Raw genomic sequence first — 22,459 nt, forward strand, 5'->3', positions numbered from 1 at the left:
GACTTCACTTCCTACTGAAGCCCCAACATAGGAGGGAACTCAAGTTCTTGAGTCCCTACTAGACCCAGAGAGAGTTCTGGGAATTAGGCTTCAATCAGGCCTACAAAGAACAGAAAGGGTCATTTTGGGGAGTAAACCAGCAGACGGAAAATATTCTTCATATTAAAATGTGTATTTGGAAAAAAACCTGAAATACCATGACTGCACTGTACATTCAGTTGTTTCCTTCTTCATGTGTACAACATCAGAAGCTTCCATTAAAAATTAGACAATGCCTCAATGTTGGTTTTTAATTATCATATGCCAGGGCCAGCATGATAGCCTAGCAGCTAAATCCTCAACCTGCATCTGCTGGGATCCCATATGCACACCAGTTCATGTTCCAGCTGCTCCACTTCCCATCCAGTTCCCTGTTGATGGTCTGGAAGAGTATTGGAGGACGGCCCAAAGCCTTGGGACCCTGCACCCTTTTGGGAGACCTGGAGGAAGTTCCTAGCTTCAGATCAACTCAGCTCCCACCATTGTGGCTTTCACTATTGCACAGTGAACCAGTAGATGAAAGATTTTTTCTCTTTTCCTTCTCCTTTTCTACTTCCTCCTCCTCCTCTGTAAAATCTGCCTTTCAAATAAAAACAAATTAAAACAAAAACCATATGCCACTTTAAAAAAATCACAACTCTTTTAAAAGAAAGTATTTTTTAAAATACTTATTTACTTGAAAGTGCAACAGAGCACATGAAGTTTTCCATTTTCTTGTTCATTCTCCAAGTAGCCAGTTCTGGCTTAGACCATAGCCAGAAGCCAAAAATTTCATCCCAGTCTCCCCTATGTCACCAGAGGCCAAGTACTTGGGCCATATACTACTAATTTCCCAGCTGCACAGCAGGAAATCGATATAGAAGCAGAGTAGCCAGATTTGAACCAACACTCCTAATACAGAAGACTGGCTATACAAGTAGCAGCTTAACTTATTATGTCACAACCCAGCCCCTGGAAATGAACTTTAAAACGAACTTAAAACTTTGTCTACAAGTGAGAATCCATAGTATACAATGATAGAATATGTCAACAGGGCACAAGAGGCTATCCAACTAATTCCACTGGCCAAAAACAGAAATTTTAAACATCAAAATTAGATACAGATAACTACAACTCAAAGTAGGAAATAATGAGTCTATACTAATAATAAAGATATAAAAATCAAGAGGGAAAAGTTTTTACAGTAGAGTGTCAATAAATGTACAAAAAATGATTGTTGTTGGAAAATCACCATTTTGCTACCATTATGGAAATAACTAATTTAGGCAAGAATCAGAAACGGATGCTAAAACTAGCACACACAATTCAAAAACGGATACTAAAACTGGTAAAATCCGGAGAGGAACAGGATATTTATATCACCTCAAAATATCTTCTGACAAAGTCTTCATTAATTTACAAAAGGAAAACAATCTTTCCAGAGAAGTCTGGTAGACATTACCTTGATCAAGTGATCCAAGCTCAGGTCAGTAATCATGGGATAATGATAATGTCCCCCTTAAAGTTAAGCACAGAAGACACCTCCCAATGAAATGTTCTGCCAAAGCTGCATCACCTAAATCTAATCTCAAGGAAACATCATACATATCCCAATTGGGAAGCAATGTATAAAGCACATGACTTATACTTCCAACAATGTCAAGGTCATCACAAAAGCTGAGGAAATGTCCCACGGTAAAGACTAGTGGAGCTTGGTTACTGAAATCCAGACACAGCTGTGGACTGGATCCTGGATCAGGAAAAAATAAAAGCTATCAGAATATTACTTGAAATTTTTAAAAAAATGACTAGATAAATTATGACAAATTTCTGAATTTGACACTTGCACTGTAGTGACACAAAAGACCATCCTTATTTTTAGGAAATGAACACTAAATTATTTAGGGATAAAGGCACATGATCTCTGCAATGGGTCTGGCAGGAAGCAAAGACTTACAGGCAGATGATGAAGGCAAGATGTTCACAATAGGTACATATTTTGGCATGTGTACATACAACTCTTCATTTCTTCACCTCAGTATTTTTAATATAAAGTTTTTAAAAGGGAAGCAGAAGAAGATGACTAATACAGGTTCAGTCTTTCCACAGCTCTTGAGTGATCAGAGGGTTTAGAGTTTGAAAGCAACCTCTCTACATGTATTCATTTTCTTGGTATTGTAAGTTACCCTCCCAGAGGCCAATTTCAACCAAGTCAAGATAACCATGCCTAGCAGAAAGATACCTTTACCCCAATTCCAAACAGTGCCCCACTTCAAAGTGAACTGGCCAAACTTTTCAAAAACTAATTAGAAAAGTTCCACTGTGCCCATGGACTATGGAATAAGGTGACAAGTATTTTCTTTTTGGTGCAGATGCTATTCTTAGTCCCTAATCCAGCTAGGGAAAAGCTCCAGAAGGGGTCATTTCCCATCTTCTCACATCCGTCCTTTGTTGCTGACTCCACCCCTCTATATTAAAAAGTGTTCCACTACATCAGGGAAAATTCAAACTCCACACAGAAAGTGAAGCTAGCGTTCCAGAATTTTTATAATTTCCCTGTAATTTTCTCCAGTCCCCCAAACCTATCCTGCACTGTGACAAGGAGCATATTGGCCTTCAATTGTGTAGTTCGAACTTTAACATAAAAAAAATTCCTTTAAATAATGATATGTGCTTAGCAAGTCTCTATTTCCAACATTAGCAGCAAAATTCTTACTTACATTTTTCCTTAGATCATTTTAAACAGCATCTGGGGGTTGGGGGTTTGTGACAGGAAATTGTGAGAGAAAACTCTTCACTACCATCATACTGAAGTTACTGGTTTTGTTTTTATTTAGATTGAATTTTTAAAAAATTATTTATTTGAAGCTAAGAGAGAAGAGAGAAATTTTCCATCTGTTAGGTCATTTCCCAAATGGCCATGAAAGGGTTAAGCCATCCAAAGCCAGGAGTTTCATCTGGGTTTCCTATGTAAGCCATTTCTTCTGCTTTTCCTGAACTACTAGCAGGAAGTTAGAATGGAAATGCAGTTTCTTGGACATGAACTGGTACCCGTATGGGATACCAGCATCACAGGCAGCAGTTTTTACCTGCTCCAACATGTCAGCTCCAGAATCTCTTTTTACACTTAAGATTGTGAGCCTCATAAAACTTCCAAAGGAATAACTCACAATCATATATTATCAAGTAGAAACAGTAAGCCTCTGAGTCAAGTGAAACTTCTAATATCTGATCATCTTTTAGATGACAATGTCAATTTTTAAATGGCCCACCAATTTAAATTACAGCTTTGTACACAAAATTCTCAACAATAAGTTCTACAGCTGACTAAGATGAAAAACACACTAATAAGTAATTCCCAATGTATAATAGATAAAAACGGGAAAATAAACCTTTTGCTCAACCATTAACTACAACATGCAGAGGATACTACTGAATTCTACAAACTAACAAAAACTAGTTCATGTCGGAAACAAAAGCACTAAAACTTCTTTTAATTTCCCTAATTTTTACAATTTTATAATTGAATTAAACAATATAACTCTGATACTGGGAAGAATGTTGAGAAACTATCTGGTCCATACCTCCATCCTTTAAAATTATACTGAATTCGTTCATTTATTTATTTATTTTAATTAGGATTGAGGAAAAACGAGATTCCAAGATTGACAAGCTGCACTTTTCAGGAAGTTTTACCTTTGAAAAGCAGTTCTCAAGAAGAAAAAAAAAGTCTCATTCTTCTTATAATCATTTTAAAATAGAAAAAAAAAGACCTATATTAAATTGTTGGATATTTCCTACTTACAAACTTTTTGAAAGATGAAAAATAACAGGACTCAGAAAGAGGTTCAGGAAAATGAAAGCCTAGAAAAGTCAACAGATACCATGAGCAGTTCAGCGGATGGAAGAGCTTTCTGTCTTTTCATCTCTGCAAATCTGCCTTTCCATAAAAATGAATAAATCTTAAAAAATGTTGATAACCAGGATCTATAAAGAGATCGGGAAATTTAACAATAACACAATCCAGTTAAGAAATGGACAAAGGGGCCCGGCACGGTGGCGCAAGTGGTTAAAGGTCCTCGCCTTGCACGCCCAGGATCCCATATGGGCGCCGGTTCTAATCCTGGCAGCCCCGCTTCCCTTCCAGCTCCCTGCCTGTGGCCTGGGAAAGCAGTCAAGGACGGCCCAAAGCTTTGGGAACCTGCACCCACGTGGGAGACCTGGAAGAGGCTCCTGGCTTCGGACCGGCATAGTATCGGCCCGTTGCGCTCACTTGGGGAGTGAATCATCGGATGGAAGATCTTCCTCTCTGTCTCTCCTCTCTGTATATCCGCCTTTCCAATGAAAAAATAATAAAAAATAAATCTTTAAAAAAAAAAAAAAAGAAATGGACAAAGAACACTGAAGGAGCTGAGTATGTCAGTGGATAAGGAGGCTTATTACAAGCCAGGAACTCTTGGTGCAGTGATGCATCTTGGAGCAGGCAAGTCCCCATGCCATCTCTACCCTTCATGCCTCCCACCAGTCCTAACAGGAGGAGGCCTTAAACCCAATATTATCTCTTCTTTTTGCCTTTTTTCGTGGTAAACTGTTAATCCCCCTTTCTGGCTTTTTTTCAATTTTAATTAACATAAGAAAAACAATTCTAGAGACTGTTAATTTCACCCAAAACAATGATTAAGCAGATCTTTGATACCCTGGCTTTTGGGGACATAAAAGGCTGTGTACTCTTAGACAAACTGCATCATCCTGCAAGTGTGGATGATGGCCACAGTGCAGATTAAGAAAATCATTTCTCCATAAAGCAGTCTCTTTGTTCTCTGTTTACTCTATTGTGACATCTGGCTCCACAAACAGGGATTTGAAGAAAAGAAAATGGAACTTTCAAGGTAAGCAAACTTTAGGCACTTCATAATGAGAAATTTTCCTAGTTCTGAAAGCAGCATATCACCTGCTACAAGAACTGGTCACAGGAGTGGGGCTCAAGTTCACCACAGCACTTTTGAAACCGTATTTGATGCTGTTGGTCGTCATTGCTACTGATTTCACCCTACCGGGAAGTGTGTGCCTAACTACAAGGTCTAAGGTTTTGAGGCACCAAAATGGGCCCAGCAGAGAGAAGTGATTGCTGCCAAAGTCTGGACTCTGTGCTCTTTGATATCAATGATAGGCTTATAGACATCTAAGGAGATCATCACTAACATGGAATATAGACCAGAGTCTCCACAAGAGATGAGAATATATCAATCCACAGAAGAAACTACCAAATATAGGGAAAAAAGGAAAAAAGAAGAGTATCTAACCCTGTGGTAGAGTAGAAAGCCTCTTCTGCAAGTTCTGTATTATTCTGATTCTAATGATTATTCATAAAGGGAATCAGATATTCCACAGTCTGATGATGATTCAAACGGGAAGTCAGATTTTGTGATTAGTAAAGTATAGTATAAAAGTTTACAAGAGTTAGCTACAGAAGTAAATAAAGCTAGAATGTTAAAAAAAAGGGAAGGAAGGAACAGGAAAAAGAAAGAGAGGGAGGGAGGGAGGGAGGGAGAGAGGGAAAGAAAGCAACCAGAGCCTACAGCTCTATCAGATATTGTCATTACTAAAAGTGCAGTACAAAAGTTTACTAAAGGAGATATGAAAGTAAGCTAGAAAAATGGGTAAAACTGACATACAAGAGAAAAAGGAACCAGAGCCTACAGCTCAAGTCAGCTAGATAAATGAAGCAAGTTGACATACAAGAGAAAAGGGAACTGCCACCTACAGCTCCATGGCCCATACTCCCGCTGCCACTGCCACCTCCTCTGCAGGCTCCCCTGGCATGAAGACAGGCACTGCATGCATACCCTGTAACTACTTCACAAGTCCCCGCTGGACAAGCCTGCCCATAATATCCTACTGGAATTATTAATTACGAATGGAATAAATGGAATATCAATGTCTTTAAAAATTCTAAGAAAGCCACATCTACCTATGGAATGTATCCCACTCATACTCAGGGCTTGTTAAATACATTGTCACATGCTCAAAAATTGGTCCCTTATGATTGAGAGTTACTACTAAAAACAGTACTGGAGTCGGGAGTGTATATGCAGTTTAAGGCATGTTAGGAGGATAAATTCAAACAGCAGGCTAAGAAAATCCAAGAAAACAATGCTGCGATTACCATGGAATCATTAGTGGGGACTGGACAATGGCTAGGAGCTCAGGCACAATTGATATAAGACGCCAAACTATTAATCAGGTCCGACAATGTTGCATGTGAGCCTGGGACTGCATAGAGGAAGCAGGAAAGGTTCATCATCCTTCTGTGAAGATGGTGCAGGGCCCTAACGAACCTTACACAGACTTAGTCTCCTTTTTACAGAAGGTGCTCCAGCAGGCTATTTCCCAGCCAGATGTCTGGCATCTGCTGTTACAAATCTTAGATTATGAAAATACTAACTGTGATTGTCAATGAGCCTTCTACACAATTAAACCAGCCAGAGGAAGACTAGCTGATTATATGAGGACATGTATGGCTATTGGTTTTGAAGGGTATAAGGCTAATTTACTAGCTGCTGCATCAAGCACAGAAAGCAAAATCAACTTAAATGTTATAACTGTGGCAAATTGAGACATATGCACAAAGACTGTAAGAAACGAAATATGCAGAAATCTGGTGAACAAGGGAAGCCTGAGCAAAACCAAAAGCGGCACCTAGTGGTCCTTGTCCAGTGTGTGAAAAAGGATTTCACTGGATTAACGAGTGTGCCATTCCTAATCTGACATTACTGGCCAACCCTGCAGGTAAATGGGAACTGGGGGCTAACTCAAGGCCTCCCTCAAAAAATATTGAGACTTTTCCTGAAAGCCTAACCAATCAGCAGTCAGGAATACACCCAATTGTTTCTGTCCTATGGCATGTCACCAGAACAAGCACAGCATTAGACCTACCACTAAGGAAAAGGAGGACATTAAAACCTGAGGAAGGGGCCCAGCGCGGTGGCGCAAGTGGTTGGGGTCCTCGCCTTGCACGCCCGGGATCCCATGTGGGCACCGGTTTTAATCCTGGCAGCCCCACTTCCCTTCCAGCTCCCTGCCTGAGGCCCGGGAAGGCAGTCGAGGACGGCCCAAGGCTTTGGGACCCTGCACCCGCGTGGGAGACCTGGAAGAGGCTCCTGGCTTCGGATCGGCATAGTATCGGCCGTTGCACTCACTTGGGGAGTGAATCATCGGACGGAAGATCTTCCTCTCTGTCTCTCCTCTCTGTATATCTGCCTTTCCAATAAAAAAATAATGAAAATAAATCTTAAAAAAAAAAAAAAACTGAGGAAGGAACAGAAACTCTTCCCATAGGAAAATATGGGCTGTTACCCTTTGGATCTGTGAGACTATCGTTGGGCCGAAGCAGCATGGTAACAGCTGGGCTGGGGTAGCTACTGGGATTATAGATGAAGATTTTAAAGGGAAAATTAAAATCATGGCTCATACTGAAAGAGAAGTACAATTGCTCTCTGGACAGTGTGTAGCACAGCTGCTTTTACTGCCTTATAGAAAGGGAAACACCCTCAATGAACAGTGAATGGGGGTATTTGTAAGCCCCAATAAAAATATTTTTTTTATGAGACCTGTATCCAGAAAGGTTGCCCTCAATTAACATTGGATATTAATTTTTTAAAAAGATTTAAAGCACTTATTGACACTGGAACAGATGTTCTATTAAAGCACTGTATTTCTGGCCTAAACAAAGTAAAAAGTATCAGTTACATTCTTAGGAGTTGGACAAATCTCAGATGTCTGGCAATTTAACATATACTTACTTGCAATGTAAAGAACAATGAGTAACCTTTCTGCCTTATGTAGTATACCTAGGATTTACATCAGGGTTGGGATCTACTTTCTAAATTACATACAAGTATTGGCATAGAAGGCTCATCTTCCGCTTGGAGAATGATAAGGCCCAAGGGAAATAAAGATCATTGATCTAAAAGATTGTTTTTTCATCATTATTTTACATCTGGATGACAGAGCTGCTTTTGACTTTACTTGCATATAATCACAGTTACCTGACTCCCCAATATCACTGGAAAGTTCTCCCACAAGGTATGCTTAATAATCCAACTATGTGTCAGTACTATGTTAATCAACCTTGGCAAAAATTACATATTACTTTCCCCAAGGTTATGATAATTCATTATATGGAAGACATGCTTTTTGCACAACCTGACACTTATTTCAAGGTGCTAATAAAAGCAACTACTTCTATTTTTCAGGCATATGATTTTATAGTGGCCCTGGAGAAAATTCAATATACAATGCTTTTTCAATATTTAGAGTATAAATTACAACAAATTCAATTGCCTCAAAGATTCTCAATACACAGGACAAATGATTTTCATAAACTGTTAGGAGACACTAACTGGTTTTGCCCCACCTTAGGTATAGCCAATCATACTTTATCTCACTAATTTCAAATGTTACAAGGTAATTTAACACTTGATAACCCCTGGTCCTTAATGCCACAAATGGAGGAGCTACAGCTTATAGAACAACATTTTTCTAAATCATTTGGATCCAATGCAAAGTTTTCAGCTTATAATCAACCCTACACAATAGTCTCCTATGGATATATTTTTCAACAGTCTCATATCACTGAGTGAATTTTCCTTCCTAATAAAATTGCCATAATTGGCACAGCAAGGTTGAGACTTTGTCAGCTGTGTGAGCTGATTTTTCTATAATCTTTGTGCCTCTTTCTTTGCAATAGTTGGAGCAATTGCTGGGTAATAGCACTAAATGGCATTGCATGCATGGAATTCTTAGGTACTTTTGAGAATCATTTCCCAAAAGACACACACACAATTTACAATATTACTATGCTGAGTGTCAGGTCCACAAGCCCCAGGGACGAGTGGCAGAGTGGCGGGGTGACAGGAGGGTCCAGAGGGGCACGGGTTGCCTGGCCCAGATCCTTGGGCCCACCTGTATGGTAGATGCCAGGTCCATGAGCCTCAGGGCGGGAAGTCCAGCGGGACCTGGGTCACTGGGCCTGGGTTCTAAAGTCCGCCTGCTAAAACTTGTCCTCCTCAGTGGAACAGAGTAGTGGATGGCAGGCCCAGATGCACATGAAGGATATGACAGTCCATTGGAGCCTGAACATCTCATACCACAGCACAGGAAGCAGAACAGAGCAAATCGGACAACTACCTCAGCCAAATGATGATAGCAAAAATCTGGGCAAATGCAGACTCTAAGGTCAACTATGTCTGCCAGTGGACATTGGAAGTGTTCCCTCATCCTTGCATTGGTGAGATCAACAGCATTTCGGAACTATCAGAATCACTTGGCCAGAACCCTTGGAGTTGTGCCACATCAGGACCCTGGGCTGATACTGGGCGACCATTCCCCATCCCTGGTACTGGGGCGGTTAGGGGGCAGGATATGGCTTTTCCCTTTCTCTTCCACCTTTGTCCAGACACAAGAAGAAAATTTGAAAACAATGACCACACCCACTTTTCCTTAATCCTCAATTCTTCCCATTGTGATCAACAATGTAAACATTACCAAAAATAAAAATAGGGCCTGGCCAAAAAAAAAAAAAAAAAAAAAAAAAGACTTCACTGAGCCCTGCACAATAGTCTAATGGCTAAAATCCTTTCCTTGCATGTGCAGGGATCCTATATGGACACTGGTTTGTATCCTGGTTGCTCCACTCCCCATTCACCTCCCTGTTTGTAGCCTGGAAAAGTAGCAGAGGATGGTTCAAAGCCTTGAGACCCTGCACCCACATGGGAGACCTGGAGGAAGTTCCTGGCTTCTAGCTTCAGATCAGCTTAGCTCTGCCTGTTGCAGCCACTTGAGGAGTGAACCAGAGGATGAAGATTTTTCTCTCTGTATCTCCTTCTCTCTGTATCTCTGCCTTTCCAATAAAAGCAAATAAATCTTTTTAAAAAACGATTTTACTGATTTTAGACGCCATCATTTCAACTTGCCCTGTTCCTAATGCTCCTGCTTATTTTAGAGATATTAATGAGGATGGATTGGATTTTTTGGCCCTGGTCAACAAAAAACTGTATCAACAACTTATTCTTTAACTCAACAGGCAGAGTTAATGGCAATAATTTTTCTTTTTACAGCATGTTCCTTCTGTTCAACACTGTGACTGACTCTCAATATTCTGCTTTCATAGTGTAACATATTTTATACTGCTCATATTTCTTCATCCTCTTTACCTGTTAATCAAGTATTCATTTCTTTGCAGCAGATCTTACACCAAAGACAGTATCCTCTTTATATAATGCATATTAGAACACACACTGATCATCTTCCTGGCCCCTTAGCTGAAGGAAATCATGCCACTGATCAACTGACTGCCCATATGCATTCTAATGTCATTGAATTTCATAATTATTCACATGCTACTTGGAGAGCTCCTAAAGCTGGATTTAAATTGGCCACACAAGAAGCAAAAGAGATTATATCACAGTGTAACATCTGTCAAAAGTTTAATACATCACATCTGCCTCAAGGTAAGACACTCATAGTAATAACTAATGGCAAGTGGATGCTACTGATTTTCCTTATTTTGAACGTCTCCATAAGTTACATCATACTATAGATACTTTCCTGGCTATCTTCTGAAAAAGTTTCTGCAGTTATTCAACATTTATGTAAACAGTTTAATATAATGAATCTTCCCCATACTATTAAAACTGGCAATGCTCCTGTTTATCACAGTAGTTCTTATCAACATTTTTTTTTACATTTTTACATTTTTAACATTAAACAGGTTGTCAGCATCTGTTACAACTCTCAAGGACAAGCCATAATGCAGCGATCTCATCACACATTAACAACTATGTCACTTAAACTAAAAGGGGGAGATGGGAATCTGAGGATGATTCTAAATAAAGCTCTTTTCACTTTAAATTTTCAAAATAAAAACTCAGCAAACCTCTCCCTTGCAGACATTCACTTCAGCCTGGGAACTAAAGTGTCTCCAACAGAGGGGCATCCATTTGGTATCACATTTATATGTTAAGGAAATGTTAAGGTCTTGGGGTTGAGACTATGCTCCTATTTTCAGATTCTCGGGAACAGCGATTACCAGTTTGGGGGCCACAATATTGCCAGGAGCAAGAGGAAATAGTTCAATCTGGAGTCACCACGGGAGGAGATGAGAAAAAAAATGATCATATTGACAAAGGTAGCCTGCCAGGCAACTGAAAAGGCAAAGCTCCCAACATGGGGTCAGCTAAAAAAGCTTACAAAATAAGGCACAGATGTGGTGTGGAAGACAGAGCAGGATCTAACTCCTGAAATACTCTTTCTGGCACAGTTAGCTATTATGATGGTGGCACCTACAACAACTGATGTGAGTAATCACACATATTGGGCTTATGTTCTACATCCTCCATTAAACAGGCCTACCACATGGCAGGATCTGATTGTATCTGTGTATGTTAATGATTCTACATGACTTCCAGGTCCCTTTGATGAACAAGGACCATTAATACCCAAGAAGAATAAACTGTATATTCAGGAAAGTATGAATTAGGCTCAGAGGAAATCCCAATATGTATTTGGGCTGGAGATCATTGCCTACAGCCTGAGACGCTAGCACGTATGACAGTCCTCAAAATAAAACCAGTATCAATGAAGGAAAAGCTTTTTTTTGTTTTAACCTGTATGGTGTTCAATGGTTCAATAACAAATGGCTCTGGTGCAGCCAGAGTTCTGTGTTGCATACTACTATTTGATCATGGCACTGATTGGCTACAGTGGGTCTCCTGTATAGGACCAAAAACTCAGCAGACTATTAGTATTTCCTATGGAAATGCAATAGATCAAACCAGAGTAAATTGGAAGGAAATCAGCTATGATGCTATAAGGTGAATGACATAAGAAAGGCTCACTGAAGTTCATCAGATTCTGTTGTTTGGCATGCATGAGGAACAGCTGTGCCTTCTCCTTATATTTCAGGATTTCCCCATCAAAGTCACACATGAAAACTGGTAAACACGATACCCTATGAAAACATGGACTGCGTCTGTTTCAACAGTTCTGATAGATTTTCAGTATCATTGAAAATAAGCTCCACTGTGTATACTCAGGCATGTGTAAGATTGCACTTTGAACTAGTAAAAGGAACTTTACAAAGGAAGATTACCATGGGACTTTGGTCATGTGTTAACTGCGTTGTTTACTTGCTTTATAATCCTATTCCTGTAAATTTCTCTCATGAGTCTATCTACATTTCGAGAACTCGTGTAGGTATATAGATTCCTGTCTGTGTGGCAAAGCCTTAGGAAGAATCTCCCTCCTCGATGTTACACACCCTTATTCCAGAGCTGAAAAAAAGAGCAGAGAGATTCATTGGAACATTGAGAGCTGCAATTCAGGGAGCCACTGCAATCATAGCCACCTCAGAGTACTTATGGATGACTCAACTATATGCTGAGGTTGCTGATCCAGAATCTGCCACTTCGTTACTAGGTGATCAATTGCAATCTATTAATAGATGTTAGCCCTTAAGTTGACTGAAACTTTTGTTTGGTAATGCCTTTAACCTGGAATAAAACTTTTCCTTTGGGATATAGTTAAGCCTCATTTGAAAATCCATGGCAATGTCGCTGCTGAAACTGCAGAATTAACAGGCTTTTATTCCTAAAACTTTTGAAAAAAAAAAAAAACTAAAGGAAATTTCAGGGGTTCATTTACTAGAAAACATTGTCAGTGGCATTTCTGCCTTAAATATCTTTAATAGACTTGGCTATTGGAGTTCAGGATTGCTGTTTATTTTTGTACTTATTCTTGTCTGCTTAAAATGTCTTTCTATAGTCTGGAGGCAAATTACGCAAATCCAAACCACAACTCATCATCAACAACCAGTTAATATAATCAGGCTTCAAAATAAAAATGACAACGGGAGATGAAGGAGCTGGGTGTGTCAGTGGATAAGGAGGCTTATTACAAGCCAGGAACTCTTGGTGCAGTGATGCATCTTGGAGCAGGCAAGTCCCCATGCCATCTCTACCCTTCATGCCTCCCACCAGTCCTAACAGGAGGAGGCCTTAAACCCAATATTATCTCTTCTTTTTGCCTTTTTTCGTGGTAAACTGTTAATCCCCCTTTCTGGCTTTTTTTCAATTTTAATTAACATAAGAAAAACAATTCTAGAGACTGTTAATTTCACCAAAAACAATGATTAAGCAGATCTTTGATACCCTGGCTTTTGGGGACATAAAAGGCTGTGTACTCTCAGACAAACTGCATCATCCTGCAAGTGTGGATGATGGCTACAGTGCAGATTAAGAAAATCATTTCTCCATAAAGCATCTTCTCGTTCTTTGTTCAATCAATCGTGACAGACACAAATAGGCATTTTTGAAGAATGAAATTCAATCGGCCAACAGACATTCAGCAGGGAAACACAAACAGAAAACACCTCACCCCAAGTAAGATAGCTATAATCCAAAAATTTTAAAATAATAAATGCTGGTAAGGATGTGGCAAGAAAGTATCCTAATCTATTGCTGGTGGAAATGTAAATTAGTACAACTGTTAAGCAAGACAGTATGGAGACTCTTAAGAAAAACAGATCTACCATATGATCCAGCCATCTCTCTCTTGAGAATGTACCCAAATAAAATTAAATCAGTATATAGAAAAGCTATTTGTACCCCCATGGCTATTGCAGCTCAATTTACAACAGCTAAGATGCAGAATCAACCTAATGTTCATCAACTGACCACTAGATAAGCAAAATGCACTACAGAACACTAATCAGCCATAAAAAGAATGAAATTCTGTCCTCTGCACAAGATTGATACAACTGGAAATCATATGCTTAGCAAAATAAGCCTGTCTGAGGAAGAAAATACGTTTTCTCTGCTATGTAGTACTATCACAATGAAACAAAGCTTGTGATTTGACCGCTATCTTTAGCCCTTGCTTATATTCCTGTAGAACTGGGGTATTCCTAACTTTCTACTTGTTGAGTACTATCCCCAGTAGTGTATTTAAGCCTCTGATTATGGAGGGGACTGAAATTGTGCTTTTGTAAAAATTAAGAAAAAAAAGAAAGGGAAGGAGTTTAAGGAACAGAACAGGGAGGGAGGGAAGTAAGGTTATCTTTTGGGAATTGTACCTATGAGATACATGAGCTCTATTCTTTATGTAATGAAAATCAGAACCAAAAAAGAATGGACAATGAAAAATTACAAACAAGACCATGTATTTCACTGTTTTCCCAAACTTTATCTTACAAGCCATCTGGAAGAGCTTATTAAAACTCAAAATTCTAGACTCCACCTCCAAACATTCTGCTTCAGTGGATCTGAGGTGGTGCCTGAGAATTTCTTACAGACTTAAGAAATATTGCTGATGGCAGTCCAAATCCACCACTGAGAAGCTAGGAGGATGCTAACAATGTCTTTTTTAAAATATATATTTTTGATAATCTTACATAGTTGATTAGGGCACAAAGGGTCAAGGGCTACAGGAAAGTGGGTAAGACCATTGTTTCTACTCTTTTTTTTTGGTATCTGGGGTCAGGGGAGAAAAAAAGGGAGAAGCCCACCCAGCCTCCCACCCATCCCAGGTCCCCAATGTGGGACATGCTCCAAGGGTCCTATTCAAGCAGTTTTGATAGTTCAACAGTACGGAATTGCTGCCAGTCTCGCCATTCCAAGCACGATGAAATCTCTTCAGAATCTACTGGCTGACACAGTCTCTTCATGGTTGGGGTTCTGAGATCACAGTTCAGTTAGAGGGATCTCCAAAGAAACCTTAGGAGGTTTCTTTGTCTGAGGTGATCTCAGGCCTGATTCTTGTGTGTGCTTGCCAGTACAGGGTCCTGCACAGTCCATCGCCCTAGTCAGCTTATAGATATGCTGGTGGTTGCAATTGCTGGGTCAGTTCTGTTTCCAGCCCTGTCTTCCACACGAACCAATGGGTGCTGCAGTTCAGACTGATCCTGCCCACTTAACACTCGGCCCTCACACAAACCAGTGGGGAGCCTAGTTGGGGTGACTCCACATAACTCCCACCAGGCCTGCCCCCTGCCCTGGTACTTGCCACTATGTGCCGCAGACTTATTTAGTCTGTCCCACATCTCATTTAGCTCTCATACATATCAATGGGCATTGAAGCATTACTATTCAGCCCACACACATACTGGTGGGTGCCTTTCTGTCTAGCCACCCCTGTCTGTGTCCTGGTTTTCATGCTCTCCAGTGGGAGTGGTAACCCAAGAGGGAGGTGCCCACTATTTCCCTACTAGACCACTCCCACTTCCGGATTATGCACTCTCCAGGTGGTTCCAGAGTTTAACTTGACAGAGTTAGCCCCCAGTGCCAACCTCTGCAAGCTGATGCTATGGCAAAGCCCAACCAACCCTCTCCCACTAATTTTTTTTTTTTAGATTTATTTATTTATTGGAAAGTCAGATATACAGAAAGGAGGAGAGACAGAGAGGAAGATCCTCCATTTGATGATTCACTCCCCAAGTGAGCGCAACGGCCAGTGCTGTGCCGGTCTGAAGCCAGGATCCAGGAACTTCTTCCGGGTATCCCACATGGATGCAGGGTCCCAAAGCATTGGGCCATCCTCAACTGCCTTCCCAGGCCACAAGCAGGGAGCTGGATGGGAAGTGGAGCCACTGGGATCAAAACCGGCGCCCATATGGGATCCTGGCGCATTCAAAGGGAGGACTTTAGCCGCCAGGCCTTCTCCCACTAATTTTTGCTTGCACCAGTCGGAATAGTCAGCCCAGCCTGACTTTTCTCTGATCTAGCTCACATGAGGCCCACAGGTGTCATAGCCCTGTCTAGTCTGGTCTGCCACCATCCCAACTCACACTCTCCAGTGGGAGTGGTTGTCCACAGGGGAGCCCACATTCCCCCTGCCAGCTTTGCCCGCTCCCTCCCTGGTTCTCACGTGTGCTGGTTGGGCACTGCAGCCACATCTGGTATGACTCATCTCACCTTAACTTTCTGTAATGTGCACTGGTATGTGCTGCGACCAAACCTGGCCTGACCCACACTCTGTTCTGGTGCTCTGATTCGTCAGCGGGTGTTGTGAACGGGTTCAGCCTGGTCTGTCCCCAACCTATGCTAAGTGTATGCTAGTGGGTATCTTTCTCTGGCTTGGTCTGGATTGCTCCCTATCATGGTTTTTGCACTCACCTGCAGGGACTGCGTCCTGCCAGAGGAGTTTCCCAGGCTCCTTCATCAAAACCTCTCCCATTGCAAGATCTTACACATACTGTAGGGTCCATGGACAAGCCCTATTTAGTCCACCTCCTGCCCTGGCAGGAACAGTGACCTTTCCTTACTGACCTTCAACCCATTCTGGTTCTTACTGTTGGATGTTTCAGCCCAGCCAAGGCTCATCCATACCCAGACACAGCTCACACATGGCTCAGTGGGGCAGAGACCTCGCCTAGTCTGTCCTACATCTATCCTGGTTCTCCAGAGCACCAGATGGTGCTGGAGTCTAGTCTGGTTGGGTGCGCCCACCCCCAGTTCATACTTGTGCCAAGGGAGATTGCAGCCACATCCAGACCAGAATGCAGATCCCAGTCAGGCCCCTGCTTTCACCAAAGGCAACCCCAACCTAGCAAAGGTGTACTTTCACAGCTTCCCAACTGGGTCTATTCCTAGCCCTAGATTACATGCGTGCCAGTGGTTGCTCTAACCCAGTTGGCTTAGCCCCTCACCTGTCTTAGCTTTTGCCTTTGACACTGTGGCCTAATATCCCTGGCTCATGCAGACCAGTCAGTATAAGAGCCTAGCTCGGCATGACCTATGCTCCAGCCTGATTTCTGTTCTTCCTTGTGAGTTGAGGTTTACTCGGCCCTGCCCAGTCTGCCCCCTTCCAGTTGCAGCTCAACCCATCACACATCCTATTTTAGGATGCACATTTGGGTGCTGCTGCCTTGACCTGCCCAGACTGTTTTCGGTTCCTTTACCAGTAAGTGATGGCAGGTTCCATGGTCACACCTAACTCAGTCCATCACCACCCCAACTCTTGAGCTAACCAGCAGGACTTGTATTTCCATAGGGTTGGGCCCATATTTCATCCACAGAATCTACCTCCAGACATGGTTCTCTCATGTGCTGGTTAGTGTCTTGACCCTGCCAAGTGTGACCCGTTCCCTGTTCCACCACTCAGATAGTAGTACCTAACCCTGCCAGACATGCCCCCAGCCATAGCTTTCATGTGGATTGGTGTGTGGCAGTCAGTGATGCTCTAAGCTAACAGCCTATTTCAGGATTCCCATGAGGGCTGGTGAATCAGTCTGGCCTAAATAGATCTTATGGACTCTCCCCTCCAAACCACCAGGTCTCAATCCCCATGGCTGCCAGAAAGTTCCGTGACCCCGTCACTGGGAATCATCCAGGATTCATCCCTCACCTACACTCATACTGGGCTTATCCATGGATGTCCCTAGGCAGCAATTACATACCCTAAAAACCCCACAGCTCGCCGGCAGGTGGCCAACAGGCAGGGCCTGGCACCAAATAGGCACAATGGCTGTCCAAAGCCTAGGACTTGGTCACCACCTGGCAGCAGTGACCTTGGCCTGAGTCCTGAGCATTGGGTCCAGCCTAGCTGAGGCACCCCCTGCAGCAGCCAGCAGTAGGAGGCTCTTCACCCCAGCCTCACGGCCGAACACTGCCATGGCTCTGATTATTGCAAGATGTTTGAGGCTAACAATGTTTTTAGGGTAGTCCTAGACTAAAGCAATCTGGAAACTTAGGTAGTTGTTCTCTCCTATCTCGTTGTTCTTCTCTTTCCCTGCAGGCCACAAAGGGATCCAGGGAAGAAGTGGCTGATTGAAAAGCTTAGGTCCATGATTCTCAAGATTATAATTAGCGGAGATAGTGTCAATACAGGAAGAGTAGGATGCCTAGACTTTCATGGTACCCTCACCTGGCAGCCATGAGATGCTGCAGACATACTTCTACTCCTCCAAAATACTGCCATCAAAGACCTCCTAAGACCACTGAAGTAAGCTACCGAGTCTTAGGTCACTCAAATGTTCCAGCTACAACTGAAAATCACTCATCTTAAGAACATAAACAAGGAAAATCTTAACTTGAATGAAGAAAGACTTGAATGAATAGAAGCCAAATCAAGATGACTCAAAAGCTGAAATCACATGATAACGACTGCTTTAAATTTTTAAAAAGGTAAAAAATCAAGATATGTTGAACATGAAAATTTTAGAACAGAAAATACAATTAAAACAAACAGAAAATAGAAGACAGAGGAAGGAATCAGTAAACCTGAGGATGACCAAAAGAGCTAATCCATGTAAGAAGAGACTAAACAGATGAAGAGAGAAAATTAAAAGTATCTGGAATTCTGGAACTATAACCAAAGCTGAGATATAATATTCCTACCAATATCCCAGAAGCAAAGGAGAAAAAAGGATGGGTCAGAAAAAAGTGTCTGAGGGAACAATGGTTGTAAGTTCACAAATTTAGCAAAGACATAAAGATTTAAGAAATCTCAAACAAGCTTAAAGAAATGTATGCCTAGAAACAAAAACAAATTCAAATCAGACAAAGAAAAAGATGCAATGGGGCCCAGGCACAGTTGGTCAGTGGCTAAATCCTCACCTTGCATGCGCTGGGATCACATATGGGGGCCAGTTCATATCCCAGTTGCTCCACTTCCCATCCTTGCTTGTAGCTTGGGAAAGCAGTAAAGGATGGCCCAAAGTTTTGGGATCGTGAACCCATGTGGGAGACCAAGAAGAAGCTCCTAGCTCCTGGATGAGCTCAGCTCCAGCTGCTGCATCCATTTGGGAAATGAACCAGCAGATGGAAGATTTTTCTGTCTCCCCTTTGTGTAAATGAAACTTTCCAATGAAAAAAAAATTGATGAAGAAAACAAATTGAATGACAGATTTCTCATCAGAAACCATGGGAATCAGAAGGATGTGTTGTAGCACTTCACCAGTATTGAAAGAGCCACAAATTTCAAATTACAAATTGAAAAAGTTATTCTTAAGGAATAAGGGGAAAAGAAAAATATTTTCATATAGAAAAAATAGGTAGAATTTCTCATCAGCAATTCTACTCAAAAAGAATGACTAAAACAAGTCCTCAAAAGACAAAAGGAATGGTAAAAGAAGGAATCTTAAGATGCAAAACCACAGAACTGAAAAGGCAAATGGGACCTGAAGAAAAATTCCCATTTGAATTTGCCAAATCATGCCTGATCACTGAGAGAAAAAAATTTAACATTACTTATGCAGTTCTCAATGTAAAAGAGATATTTGGAACAACTCTTATAAAATGGAGAGGATAATGGACTTAAAGTAAAACAAAGTTACTATATTTAACTCAAACTGATAAAGTTGTGAACACTGGTACACTGTGATGTATAATTATTTAATGTATAGCTTTTCTGTACGTATTATCATACACAAATAGTAATATAGTACTACAAAAACCATTAAAATAGCTACACAAAGGGATATACTAAAAAAAACTACAAATAAGTCAACAGAATTCCAAAATTGTTCAAGTAACATGCAATAAGTCAGGAAAACAAAACCGGGCTAGATTCCAGCACCCACTGGTGCTCATGAGAGGCAGGGTGGGTGTAAAACGGGATGGGCTAGGTCCTGGCTCCCACTCCCCAAGTGAGAGCTGTGCCAGGGCATGAACCACATGTGGTTGTGCTGTAACACATTAACAGCAAGAACCGGAATGGGTGTGGGCCTATTGGGCAAGGCCACTGTTCCAGAAAGGACAGGAGATGGACAAGTCAGCCTAGGCCAAGGATCCACTGGTATGAGCAAAATCTGCTACTGGGAGATCTGATAGAGGAGCTTGGGGAACTCCTTTGTCAGCATATAGTCCCTGAAGATTAGTGCAAAAAAAAAACTAAGGCTGGGAGCAGCCCAGACTAGGCCAGGTTACAGTACCCACCAGCATACATGTGGGTCAGGACTGGGAGCAGGCCAGGCTAGGCCAGTTCATAACATCCACTGGCAGATCTGAGAACCAGGATGGGGTACAGGACAGGTTGCACAAGGCCACAATATCAGCCAGGCCACATCAGGATTGGGACTGGAGGTTGACCGTACTAGGCTGGATGGCAGCAGCTGCCAGTGTGAGGTAGAACAGGAGGTAGACCAGGGCAGGCCTGGCTATCATACCCATCAGCAAATGTCAAGGTGGACAAGCCATGCCAGACTGGGCTGTAGCTCCCACCAGCACACATGAGACCCAGTGGATGGTGAGAGCCCAGCAGGGGAGCAGTGAAGACTCCTCTGCTGGTTCATTGCTCCTGCTGGTGAGTATGAGAGCTAGGACTGGGAGAAGACCAAGCTGGGCAGACTATAACACCTGTTGGTCTACATGTGAACTGGGTTAGGAAGAGAGCTAGACTGGGTTAACTGATTGTATCCACTGGTGTAGGCATGAAACAGAGTAAAGGCAGGCGGGTTGGACTTTGCAACAGCATCAGCTGGCAAGTGCTGGGACTGGGAGCAAAGCCTGTCAAGCTAGACTGCAGAATTACCTAAAGATTGCAAGGCCCGGTGTAGAGAGTGGGTCCAATAGGAAAGCTGTGGACACCTCTCTGATGGGCTGTAATTCCCACTGGTGAAAATGAGAACCAGGATTGGGGCAGGCCTGGCTAGATGGGTCATGAGGTACCCGCTGGCATGAGTGTGGCTGGAGGGTTGAGTTGGTTGGTTTGAATTAGGTTTCAATGCCCAATGATGTGTATGACATCTGAATGGGATGTAGAACAGACCAGAACAATCCACTGCACGTGCTAACAGGCACAGGAACCAGGGCTGGGGGCCAATCCAGTGGGGGGTTCTGGGGGTCATTCTGACTGGGCAGCAGCTCCTCCTGGTGTATGTGAGGGCCAACTGTGTTGTGGGCAAGGCTGGACTGGGCTACAGCACTCATTGGTTTGCAGAGGAGGGAGGGCAGAACAAATTGATCAACTAGCCCAGCAAAACTTGACAGCAAATATCTGGACAAATGGAGACTCTGAGCTGGACTATGTCAGCCAATTAACCTTGGAAGAATTTCCTCATTCTTTCAGCAGCAATATCAACAGCATCTCAGAACCCTCAGAGTATGTTCCACATCAGGGATCCTGGGATGACACTGAGTGATTGTTGCCCATCCTGGGTCCAGAGGAGGTTGGGAGGCTGGGTGTGGTTTCTCTCCTCTTATCTCCCTCTCCCCCAGATACAGGAAAAGAAAAAGACAATTTGTAAACAACTGTCTCGCCCACTTTTCCCTGATCCTAGACCCTTCCGACCCTGATCAACTATGTAAAATCATCAAAAATAAAATTTAAGAAGAAAAACAAAACAAAAAATCATGACAGTAAGGAATAATGGCAAACTTAATTAAATATGACATATCAATAGTAACATTACATGTAAATGGTTGGGGCCTGCACTGTGGTGTAGCAAATTATGCTTCTGCCTGTAGGGCCAAAATCCCATATAGGCGCTGGTTTGAGTCATTTCCAAATTGGCTGTTTTACATCCAATCCAGATACCTGCCAATGACCTGGGAAAGCAGAAGAGGATGACCCATGTCCTTGAGTCCCTGCCCCATGTGGGAGATCCAGAAAGAACTCCTAAAACCAGATTGGCTCAGTTTCAGACATTTTAGCCATTTGGGGAGTGAACTAGTGGTCAGAAGATTCTCTCTCTCTTCTCTCTATAAATCTGTCTTTGAAATAAAAAAAAAAGGTAAAATGTTTCAATATATCAATTAAAACACACATGTAGAAGATTTTTAAAATGTGATCTAATTATATGCCATGTACAGGACACAGTTATACCACAGAATGCTATTTAGTAATAAAAAGGAACAAACGACTGAAAAAAAATCCCAAATTTGGATGAATCTGAAAGCTATCCTGCTGAGTAAAAAAGGCAAATCTGCCATACACTGTATGCATGCTTCCACTTATATAATATTTCTAAAACGATAACACTATAACAATAGGGTCTGGTGTAGCAAGACAAGCTGCTGCCTGCAACTCTGTTGCATCCCGTATGGGCACTGAGCTTGTGTTCCAGGATTCATTCCTGTTTATGGCATTCAATTACTCTCTAGATATAATATTTTTAAGCTTGAAACCTCTCAATGTCTTCCTGTTTCTCTCTCCCACATTATCTCTTAACATTACCCAACACTTGTGAACTCTGCTGGCACAGAATGTATTTTATTGCCATTAGCTCATGCTGTCTGCTCACAAGTTACCTTTTACAGCTGACAAAACTAACCATCCTTCAGAATAATCCATGGTCGTCTTCCTGTGAAGCCCTCTGACCTCCATCTTCTGCCTAATTACACTCCTGTTTTCCTCACTATGGCAGTGTGCTACAGTTATATCCATCTTTCTTTTGACCTACTCAACTCAAAGCGTCTTGTTGGCAGGAGTTCCCAACACTGTCCCC

The 22,459-nt window shown here is 41.9% G+C and overlaps 1 protein-coding gene across 3 annotated transcripts in view; it reads right to left on the reverse strand.

Moving 5' to 3' along the window:
- Window positions 1–22,459, reverse strand: part of MGAT4A (alpha-1,3-mannosyl-glycoprotein 4-beta-N-acetylglucosaminyltransferase A) — a 123,054-nt gene that overhangs the window by 66,167 nt on the left and 34,428 nt on the right. The gene's annotated exons all lie outside the window — the stretch shown is intronic.

Source organism: Ochotona curzoniae, unplaced genomic scaffold, assembly GCF_017591425.1.
Source record: "Ochotona curzoniae isolate NIBS_2020 unplaced genomic scaffold, NIBS_Ocur_1.0 contig_883, whole genome shotgun sequence".
Lineage (NCBI taxonomy): Eukaryota > Metazoa > Chordata > Mammalia > Lagomorpha > Ochotonidae > Ochotona > Ochotona curzoniae.